Here is an 11,980-nt window from a genome sequence, read left to right as displayed (position 1 = left end):
CCTCTGACAGATTTTTCTGCAAGACGCGACCTCGACAATATGGCAATGACCGCGTCACGACGTTGACATCAACAATGTCATCCATGACAGCACGACTGCATCAACACGGCGTCACTATAGTGACGACCCCTACTCGGCCTCATGGTTCTGGCAAAACTGATGTGTGCTCGATGGGTTTCCTCCGGTCCTTGCAAAACCGGCGAACTCATCACCGACGGCACCCTCTAATATCCGCAAGGTACACCGTCCACGTCTGCAGCTTTGTGATAGCGCATTTCTTTTGCGCCTCTGGCTTTGTGCGGCTTCATCATCCACGACAACCTCACATCGACCACGACTACCTCGACACGGCTACATCACCATGATTGGCTACCTCGACATCGACATTAATTGCTACGTATATAGCAACTCTTCGGCAACAACTCCAGTCAACAGCGTCCGCGTCGTCACTAGTGTCCACGCCACTCCCGCTATGACCGCGGGAGGGAATAGAGGAGAGACAAGGAACGCACCAGAAGGGGACACAGTCCCCGCCCTAGGTGCTGACCCATCAGAGAGGCAGTTGATGATGATGCGGTGGAGAAGATGACAAAGGCGCAAGAATTTAAATTCAGTCGTAAGCATCCGTTTCACTCCCACTATGACTGAGGGGGAATGTTACAAGTATAATTGGGTTTAAGTTAGAGAAAAGGAGATAGAGATATAATTAGTTTAAACCACATGTAACTTGTCTTGTACTCCAAGCCCTTACCCCTCATGTACTCCTATATATACCCCTACAAGGGTTAGATCAATACAACACAACAGCACATAATATTCAGCCATCTATATTTTTCACAAGATGGTCCTAGTGATGATCACGACGAGGTAGAGATTGACACTCAGGAGGCTCAAAACCAACAACATATGTTGGAGACACATTGGAAGATCATGGCTATGACATTTCATTTGCACGGGGATGCATATAGTTTCTACAACACTAACGCCAAAGAGAGTGGGTTCAGCATCAGAAATTAGAAGGTGAAACGAGGGAAAGGTGCTTCTGGAATTATACGATACAGTCGCATGCTTTGCTCGAGGAAAGGGAGAAAGGTAGAGTAAATTCATAACTATGGAGGGGCGCACCACAGTCTTAGACCAGAGACTCAAAGCGATTGCGGTGCGCATATGGTGGTGAAGTTCGACAGAGCACGTGGAGTTTGGTTTGTCTCGGCATTTGTGGACGATCACAACCATGCACTGGCTCGACCCGATGAGGTCCCATTTCTATGGTCAGACAGATGGATTGGAGATGGAAAGAGAGCAGAAATATTGGCGATGCAAGGGGCTGGGATTAGAAAGCATATAATGGTTGACAACTTTATAAACAGCTACGGTTCGTATGATAAGAGCGCACTTGTTAGGCGTGATGTTTACAATATGTGATGTAGAGAGTGTTTGAGCATATTTCTCCATATGTAGTTTTGGTAATTGATGACAATTCCTATGGACTAATGGTTCCCTTAAGTTATATTTATAGGATTTGTCCATAGGCACTTCTTGAAGTCCATCTGTTGGGTTCAAGGAGTTTATATGATGACCAAGATGGTATTCAAGGTATTATCCAAAGAATGGTCATAGAGACACAAGGTTGATCAAGACCGTCAGACAAAGACTAAATCAAGATGATCAACACACAAAGCGTACAAGATGTCCCGAGAGGGATCAAGTGAGCCCATGGTATGGTAAGCGTTGTCCATTACGTGTTTGTGTACTAACCCGTGGTCTTCGTGAGAGTTCTATGTGGGGTTTAGGTGTGTTTCCATGGGCTTGCGTCAAAAGGAAGATCTCATACAACCCATGAAGGATGACGTCAAGTGGTGTTCGTCATCAAGATTGCGGTGTACAAGTTCAAGTGGATCAACATGAATATATCATGCTTTAAGCCTGCTGTCCATTGTGGTGGCAATGGACTTGTGGAGATATGCTGAAGAGTGGCTCACCCATAGTGAGTATGGGGGAGCAATCAACTAGTCTTCATCAAGCCAACGCAATCAGGAAAGGTGGTCCAACTTGAGGAAGCCAAGATCATCATCATCTATCTCAAGAGGACGAGGTGCAAGGTATAGGTTTGCCCTTGATAGGTTTTCTATTTTAGGATAGATTGTCGTACTGTCAAGGGGGGCTCTCAAGTGAGTAGCTTGATCGTATCGTTCGTTGAGAGCTCAAACCATTTGCATCCTTGCATCATACTTCTTGTTTCTTGTTTGTTGTTTCTCTTTGTGAGTTTTAGAGCTTATGGTCATCTTCATGACAAGCTCGAGTTCATCGAAAACGGAGTCCATATGCATCTTCTATGATGTTTTCGACGTTGGGAGTTTTTACTGGTCTTATTCGAAGAAGGGTTCTCACTATTTTCTTATGGACCATTTCTCACTTGCTTCTTATTGATATTTCTATCAATATTGTGTTAGCCCATGTCGTTATCTTTCCAACAAACTTGGTTTCATTAAAATTGGAGTCCGTATGCGAAAGTTAGAGCAGATTCAGTATCCAGCGGTCGTACGGCTCTTGGTGACACCGGTAGTACTGCTCCTGTAGCGGTAGTACCGCCCCCGGAGCGGTAGTAATTTCCTAGAGCGGTACTACCACTCTGGGTGGGCGGTAGTACCGCTTCGGACGGTAGTGCCTTTCTCTGAGCGGTTTTTCTTCGTCGAACTTTTTGCAAAGACTTTCTCTAGAGGTAGCATCGCCAGGGCTAGAGGTAGTACTGCTAGGGCTAGCGGTAGTACCGCCAGGGCTAGCAGTAGTACCGCCAGGGCTAGTGGTAATACCGCTGTGCTCGGGCTGTAAGTGGGGGTAACGGTCTTATTTCTTCCCCCACTATATAAAGGGGGTCTTCTTCCCCCTTGGACTTATCCATCCGTTGAGCTCATGTTCTACCCCCATTGTTGACCTTCTTAGAGCTTGCTAACTCTCAATCCCTCCAATGTTTCTTGCTTGTTCTTGAGGGAAAAGAGAGAGGAGATCTAGATCCACATCTCCACCAATCACTTCCTCCTCTATGTGAGGGGAACCACTTGGATCTTGATCTTGGAGTTCTTTGTGAGCTCCTTGTTCTTCCTCTCATATTTCTCCATAGCTTTTGTTGTTGTGGAGGGATTTGAGTGTGAGGGACTTGACCACTTTGTGTGTTCTTGCCATTTCATGAGTTGCATCGGTTTGAGTTCTCCACGGTGATACGTGGAAGTGAATTTTGAGAAGCCATATTAACTTTTGGTACTTAGTACCCTAGAGATTGTTCTTCCTGGATGCTTTGGCGTCCTAGAAGCTTGGTGGTGTCTTGGAGCTCAATCATTGTGGTCTAAAGCTCCGGGCAAGCGTCGGGGTCTCCAATTAGGTTGTGGAGATTGCCCCGAGCAATTTTTACGGGTACCAGTAACCGGCCCCAAGGGTTGCCATTTGTACGGGTTCGGTGACCGCCCTCAAGGGTCGCTTAGTGGAATCATGACATCTTGCATTGTGCGAGGGCGTGAGGAGATTACGATGGCCTTAGTGGCATCTTGGGGAGCATTGTGCCTCCACACCGCTTCAACGGAGATTGGGATCCGCAAGGGTGTGAACTTCGGGATACATCATCGTGTCCACGTGCCTCGGTTATCTCTTACCTGAACCCTTTACTTATGCACTTTACTTTGTGATAGCTATATTGTTTATTGTCATATATCTTGCTATCACTTAGTTTTTTATCTTGCTTAGCATAAGTTGTTGGTGCACATAGGTGAGCCTAGTTGTTGTAGGTTTTGTGCTTGACAAATTAAACGTTAGTTTTATTCCGCATTTGTTCAATGCTAAACCGTAAATATTTGAAAGCGCCTATTCACCCCCCTCTAGGTGACATCCACGTCCTTTCAATTGGTATCAGAGCTAGGTCTCTCTTTATTAGGTTTAACCACCTAGAGAGTAAGGATGTCGACTAGGGGTTTAGGGATTCACTTACACTCTTAGTTTCGATGGCACAAATTTTGATGTTTGGGTAATTCGCATGCTTAATCACTATCGTGTCTCGGACCCAAATTTAGAGCGAATTGTAGATATGGGTTTTTCTCCTCCAAAGGATTCTCAAAATATATCTTTACAGGATGAAAAAAACTCTTACCTCGATGCTCAAGCTTCTAATGTGCTTTTTGATGCTTTGAGCAATGTAGTTATATTTCAACTCATGCCATTCCGGGAAACTCATGAGTTGTGGACAAAGCTTCAAGATAAATATGGTACGTCCAAGATTTGTGGATATGATTGTTCTCCCTCCACCTCCGGTTGTGTGGTCTTCTCAAATTCATCTACTTCATCTACATGTGGATTGCCACAAGGTAATGATATGGTGAGTAGTGGTGATCATTGCAATGATGATAGTGGGTTTATGGTTGATGATCGTTCATCACTATATTATTGCAATGCTTCATCTTTGGGCATTAAGACTTCGAGCACTCTAAATGTTTTACATGCTTGTGTTGATAGTCCTTGCATATCATGTAAAAACTGCTTGACTAAATCTCATGATGATATGCTTCCTATATCTTGTTGCCAAGATAAAAATGTATATATTTCCTCGAGTTGTTGTGCTAACAATGTAGAGGAAATTCATCACTCCGTGGAACAAGATGTGGCCTTTAATGATGCTTCAAGGGATCCTACATCATCATCTATTGTTACTCACTTTTGACTTATGGCTAAGTCTTCAAAGGTATTTCCTACTTTGAATCCCAATGTATCTCATGATGATGATGTTGATGATAATGATAATGAGAATAATGATGAAGAGAGTGATATTATTGCATCCTTAAAAATTAAGGGTGAAATGATTTTTAAATCTCTTTATAAGAAGAAACTTGCTTGTTCCAACTTCTTGGAAATCATGTCTGTTGCCACTGAGGGCAAGAAATACATTGAGGAGTTGGAAGCTCATCTCGAGGAGCATGAGGCCACCATTGAGACAATGGAAGGTCATGAGCGTGATTACGCTAACGAGATCGCGGAGCTATCTCAAGCTCTTGAAAATGAACAAAGCACCAAGGAATCTCTTGAGGAAACCTTTGCTATAGAATTACCTAGATTAAAGGAATCCCATGATAGAGCTCTCGAGGTGGCTAATGATTTTAAAACTAAAAATGATAAGCTTGAAGTTGCACATGCTAAACTTGTTGAGGACTATGAGCACCTCGAAAATGGCTCAAGGGCTATTAAGAGTTCGCTCATCGAACTCACCAAGTCTCATGCTCAACTTGAAGCTTCATATGCTAAAGAGCTTGCCAAGTTGCCTTGTCCTCTTATTGTTAATAATGATGCTTGTGCTACTAACTCTACTTCTTGTGAAGCATCCATTTTAAAGGAGAGTGTTGAGCTAAGGGCTCAACTTGAGTTGCTATTTAGCAATTATGGGAAATTGGAAGAAAGTCATGTAATGCTCACAGGCTCACATGATGATCTTCTAGTATCCCATAATGTGCTAAAATTAGCTAATGAGGCTATTACTACCAAGGTAACATCGAGTGAGCCTCACGTGGACATTAGCACTACTTCTAGTCAAAAAGCTATATTGCCATGTGCTAGTCCTCGTAATTCATCTACTCATAATGTTGCTACATCTTGTGATGAATTACTTTGCATTCCTTGTTGCTCTAACAATGAAGCTTATACTTCCTCTAGTACTTGTGTTGATGCTAACCATGTAGATGAAATCAAAGAGCTCAAGTCCCAAGTCACTTCCTTGCAGAAAGACTTGGAAAAGAGTCATGAAGGAATGTCCACACTCAACAATGTCTTGTGTGGGAAAAATCCCCAAATGACAAATATGGACTTGGATTCAACTCCAACAAGAAGAATAAGTCCAAAAGCTTCAAGAAGAAGGGCCAAGAACAAGTCAAGAATTCGGCCAAGATTATTTGCTTCAAGTGCAAAATTGAAGGGCACCATGCTAGATCATACCCACTAAAGAAGAAGCCCCAAAGTCACAAGCGATAAGGGAAGAGGCCAGAAGTGCACTCACATACTCAACTACAAGTTGAAGAAAGGACCCTTCCCAAGAAGACCCAAGCCAACACTCCTCATGTTGAGAAATCACTAGGGAAGAAATTAAAGGGTAGATGTTGCTACTTATGTCGTGAGAAGGGTCACTTCGTTTCTTCTTGCACGAGAGGTAATTTATCCAACCCAATCGTTATTGATGATATCTATTCTCTTGGGAAGGATAAGGTTGGCAATGTGTTTGCCAAGTTTGTTGGTACTCAAAGTGGTGTCAAGAAAAGTACCATTTGGGTTGCCAAGCCTATTGTGAGTAACCTCTTAGGACCCAACGTGGATGGGGACCAACAAGCTCAAACTTGATCAATAGGTGAATTTGGAGGACATTAGAGACTTGGATACATAATGAAGAATTAAGGGGTCTTCATCATTCATATTATCTCAAGCCAAGTCATTTCGAATATTGAGTTTCTATCTTATATCCAATGTGCCTCTTTACAATAACTTGTATTTAAACTGTTTACATTGTTAGTTGCTTTCCCCTTTGCAAGTTGTGGTTTTGTACCTTGCATGTGTTTGTATATGTTGTGCTTCCAACTTGCTTATCTTGAGTAATCGAGTATGTGTATGTTGGTTTGCATATCATGTACATGTGAGTCTTGTATTGAGCCTTATTGCATCTTGTTTGTATCTTTGTTGGCTCTTGTGAGAGATTAATGGATCATTCCATTGTGGGGGAGTGATGTGCTTTGCACACCTCAAAATCCTATACATGGGGAATACCACTTAGTATTGATATTTCAAGATTATCTAGTTTCTATGTGGTATGTATTACTCATGAGAAATTCAAATACTATATGGTCCATTAATTATCTCTTGTTGGTTTTAATTTGCCACTTGTTAATATTTTTGGGTTAGCACATTATGGGGGAGTAATATGCTATGTGCACATTACAAGCCTAGAAAATGTGTACATTTGAGGTATTGCCACTTAGTGTTGATATTGTAAATTATCTTGTTCCTAGGTGGCATGTTAGCTCTACAAGTGTCATTTGCTTGTGTTTTATGGGTAAAGATGATGTTAGATATATTTGCGATCTACCAATGAGTATTATTTCCAAAATACTTCTTGTCCTTGACAATTGGTATTCCCATCATGTGGTAGTAATTCCTAATCGTCTTTACATTGGATTTTGTGTTTCGTTTGTCTTCCTTGCCTCTGGTGGATATATTTTAACATGTCTAGTGTTTTTATAGATATATAGAAAGTGATGATCCCATCTTGTGCATTTTGTATTTAAATGCAAATTCTATATAATGCACATCTCTTGGGGGAGCTATCCTATTTTCTTTAGAACACTCTCTTTACTCGCCCATCATAAAATCTTTTGATCCCCATCAAGTGTGTGTTGATGGGAGGCAAGTTTTGCTCTTTATGATGCTTTGTGCCATCATGAAAATTTGTCGAGGGTTTATTTTGTTAGAACCTAGCTCTCTTTCGGAAACTAGATACCTCGTGTTTGTTTTCCTTCAATTGGTATCTTGTTTCCTTTTATTTGGCATGTGTCAATGGATATCTCATTCCTTGAGGTGTCTTTTAATTGATATCCTTCAAGTGATGGTTTTTCTTTTGGTATCTTATTATCACTTTATACCTTGTCTTTTGGTGTATTATCAACTTTGTGTTGAGTTGATTCTTGAAAGCCTTGAGCATGCATATTTACTATATATAGCTTCTTTTCCTTGCTTTCTTTCTTTCACCCAATATATAGGGGAAACTCCACCTTGTCATAAATTGGCTAAAGTGTGCATGAAATTCAAATTCATATCTATGTGCACATATGTATGTGGAGTTTGTCCTATGTATTGTTGGTTTTCTAACTCTTTGGTCCCAATGAGTTTGGGCACCATTTTGTTTGTTTTGTTGTTCCAGGAACAATTGGAGATGCGTTGGATGCTCGGCTCACCTATAAGGAAGGCGTTGAGACCATGTGATTATTGGAGCCAAGTTAGGATGATCAACGAACAACTATCTACTACATCAATCCAATGTTGTCTCGGTAACAAGTATCTACTTCATGCATTCATTTTTTAGAAAGGCCCAAACCTGTCTTTTCTTTTCCAGGTTGCATCATGGCATGAATCTCTTGATTCATTCTTGTAGTACTTGTTTCCTTTCTCAAAGCATCCGAACGATTGGATGTCTTTGATGTTCGTATGTTGGAAGTTCATATTGTACAATAAGAAAATATTAGGCCATGTAATATGCTTCCAAGCAAATATCTTATTGATATATTTATGACTTCCTTTTGGATATCTTGTTTGTTACTTCTTGTAACCATTTCGTGTGTACATCCTTCTTTGTGGATATATATCATCATGATTGTCTTCTACTTAGAATCTTTTACAGATGAGAGAAGTTACATCTCTAATTGATATCCTCTTTTCTTTCACGTCCACTGTTGCATTTCCTTTTTCAGTTTTGGTGGCTTCATGAAAGGATTTGTCTTCAGTGTGTATCTTATTTTCCTACATCTTGATGCACTCTTTGGCCGTCAAGATTATTTTTCCCCGTGCTTGTCTTGATGAGGGTGTTGCCATTTTGATTGGTATCCCTCCTCTTGACAAGGTTCTTATTTCCTATCTTCACCATGGGTTGTGACAAGCGTTGGTTCTTATTTTGTTTATTAGTAAGCTTGTGAACCCATTTTCTAGTATGTGTGTGTGAGAATGATATGTCTTGCACTTTGTTTCTCATTTCATCAAGACTATGTTGATGAGTAATGCTCATCCTTATCTTAGTCTTCTCAAGTGCTTTGCCATGACTCACACACATTATTTTGGTTGAGCCTATTCTTAAGTTGCTTCTTTTACATGTTGCTCAACCATTTGTTTTGTGCAAGTCGTATGCTTATTGTCTCATCTATCTTCTTGCACTCGTTGTGTGTTTTTTTAAATTTTGGGGGAGCAATGATCCTATTTTGTGCACTTCTATCAAATACAAATATCTCTTATTAGTGCACAAATCATGGGGAGCTTCTCTAGTTTGGATAGAACACTACGTTGCCTTTATAAAAATATCTTTTATTCATGTGGTTCGAAGGACCATATGATTGTTTGTTCCATCTGGTATCTTTTGATTACTTGCCTCTATTTTTGTATGTCCTTGTGGCATACGATCCTTTTATTTGCAATCTTTGGGTCCTCTATATAGTTCGTTTTCCTCCAACTTCTTATCATTGTATATGTGTATTTGTCTTCACTCATTTGCTGAAAAGCACACACTTTTTGGAGGACCACCTACTATATTGGCTTTTTAAACTTTTTGTCCATTTTTGCAATCGATGCCAATGGAGGAGAAGTTTAGAGAATTTACTTTGGTTATGCTTAGAGGGTTTTGCTTTTATTGCATAAGCATTTACATCTTGTACGCATGCATTATTGCTTTGCATGTGTGTGCTTGGTTATGCTTATTTCCTTATATAAACTCTCTTTAAGTGGTTGTCATCAATTACCAAAATGGGGGAGATTGTTAGAGCATATTTCTCCATATGTGGTTTTGGTAATTGATGACAATTCCTATGGACTAATGGTTACCTTAACTTATATTTATAGGATTTGTCCATAGGCACTTCTTGAAGTCCATCTGTTGGGTTCAAGGCGTTTATATGATGACCAAGATGGTATTCAAGGTATTATCCAAAGAATGGTCATAGAGACAGAAGGTTGATCAAGACCGTTAGACAAATAGTAAATCAAGATGATCAACACACAAAGCATACAAGATGTACCGAGAGAGATCAAGTGATGCCATGGTATGGTAAGCATTGTCCATTACGTGTTTATGTACTAACCCATGGTCTTCGTGAGAGTTCTATGTGGGGGTTAGGTGTGTTTCCATGGGCTTGCATCAAAAAGAAGATCTCATAAAACCCATGAAGGATGACGTCAAGTGGTGATCGTGATCAAGATTGCGGTGTACAAGTTCAAGTGGATCAACATGAATATATCATGCTTTAAGCCTGCCGTCCATTGTGGTGGCAATGGACTTGTGAAGATATGCTGAAGAGTGGCTCACCCATAGTGAGTATGGGGGAGCAATCAACTAGTCTTCATCAAACCAACGCAATCAAGAAAAGTGGTCCATCTTGAGGAAGCCAAGATCATCATCATCTAGCTCAAGAGGACGAGGTGCAAGGTATAGGTTTGCCCTTGATAGGTTTTCTATTTTAGGATAGATTGTCGTACTGTCAAGGGGGGCTCCCAAGTGAGTAGCTTGATCGTATCGTTCGTTGAGAGCTCAAACCATTTGCATCCTTGCATCATACTTCTTGGTTCTTGTTTGTTGTTTCTCTTTGTGAGTTTTAGAGCTTATGGTCATCTTCATGACAAGCTCGAGTTCAACGAAAACGGAGTCCATATGCATCTTCTATGATGTTTTCGATGTTGGGAGTTTTTACTGGTCTTATTCAAAGAAGGGTTCTCACTATTTTCTTATGGACCATTTCTCACTTGCTTCTTATTGATATTTCTATCAATATTGTGTTAGCCCATGTCGTTAGCTTTCGAACAAACTTGGTTTCGTTGAAATCGGAGTCCGTATGCGAAAGTTAGAGCAGATTCACTATCCAGCGGTAGTACCGCTCCTGGTGCTAGTGGTAGTACCGCCCCCGGAGGTGTAGTACTGCCCCCGGAGCGGTAGTAATTTCTTACTACCGCTCCCTAGCGGTAGTACCGCTCTAGGAGCGGTAGTATCGCTCTGGGTGGGCGGTAGTACCGTTTCGGGACGGTAGTACCTCTCTGTGAGCGGTTGTTCTTCGTCGGACTTTTTGCGAAGACTTTCTCTAGAGGTAGTACCGCTAGGGCTAGAGGTAGTACCGGCAGGGCTAGAGGTAGTACCGCCAGGGTCTAGCAGTAGTACCGCTAGGGATAGCGGTAGTACCGCTGTGCTCGGGCTGTAAATGGGGGTAACAATCTGATTTCTTCCCCCACTATATAAAGGGGGCCTTCTTCCCCTTTGGACTTATCCATCCGTTGAGCTCATGTTCTACCCCCATTGTTGACCTTCTGAGAGCTTGCTAACTCTCAATCCCTCCAATGATTCTTCCTTGTTCTTGAGGGATAATAGAGAGGAGATCTTGATCCACATCTCCACCAATCACTTTCTCCTCTGTGTGAGGGGAACCACTTGGATCTTGATCTTGGAGTTCTTTGTGAGCTCCTTGTTCTTCCTCTCATATTTCTCCATAGCTTTTGTTGTTGTGGAGGGATTTGAGTGTGAGGGACTTGACCACTTTGTTTGTTCTTGCCATCGCATGAGTTGCATCGGTTTGAGTTCTCCACGGTGTTACGTGGAAGTGAAGTTTGAGAAGCCATATTACCTTTTGGTACTTAGTACCCTAGAGATTGTTCTTTGTGGATGCTTTGGCGTCCCAGAAGCTTGGTGGTGTCTTGGAGCTCAATCATTATGGTGTAAACCTCCGGGCAAGCATCGGGGTCTCCAATTAGGTTGTGGAGATCGCTCCGAGCAATTTGTACGGGTACCGGTAACCGCCCCCAAGGGTTGCCATTTCTACGGGTTCGGTGACCGCCCTCAAGGGTCCCTTAGTGGAATCACGACATCTTGCAATGTGTGAGGGTGTGAGGATATTACAGTAGGCTTAGTGGCATCTTGGGGAGCATTGTGCCTCCACACCGCTCCAACGGAGATTGGGATCCGCAAGGGTGTGAACTTCGGGATACATCATCGTCTCCACGTGCCTCGGTTATCTCTTACTCGAACCCTTTACTTATGCACTTTACTTTGTGATAGCCATATTGTTTATTGTCATATATCTTGCTATCACTTAGTTGTTTATCTTGCTTAGCATAAGTTGTTGGTGCACATAGGTGAGCCTAGTTGTTGTAGGTTTTGTGCTTGAAAAATTAAACGTTAGTTTTATTCCGCATTTGTTCAATCCTAAACCGTAATTATTTT

The sequence above is a fragment of the Hordeum vulgare genome, chromosome 4H (assembly GCF_904849725.1).
Source record: "Hordeum vulgare subsp. vulgare chromosome 4H, MorexV3_pseudomolecules_assembly, whole genome shotgun sequence".
NCBI classification, from domain to species: Eukaryota; Viridiplantae; Streptophyta; class Magnoliopsida; order Poales; family Poaceae; genus Hordeum; species Hordeum vulgare.
Note: the sequence above shows the minus strand (reverse complement) of the source record.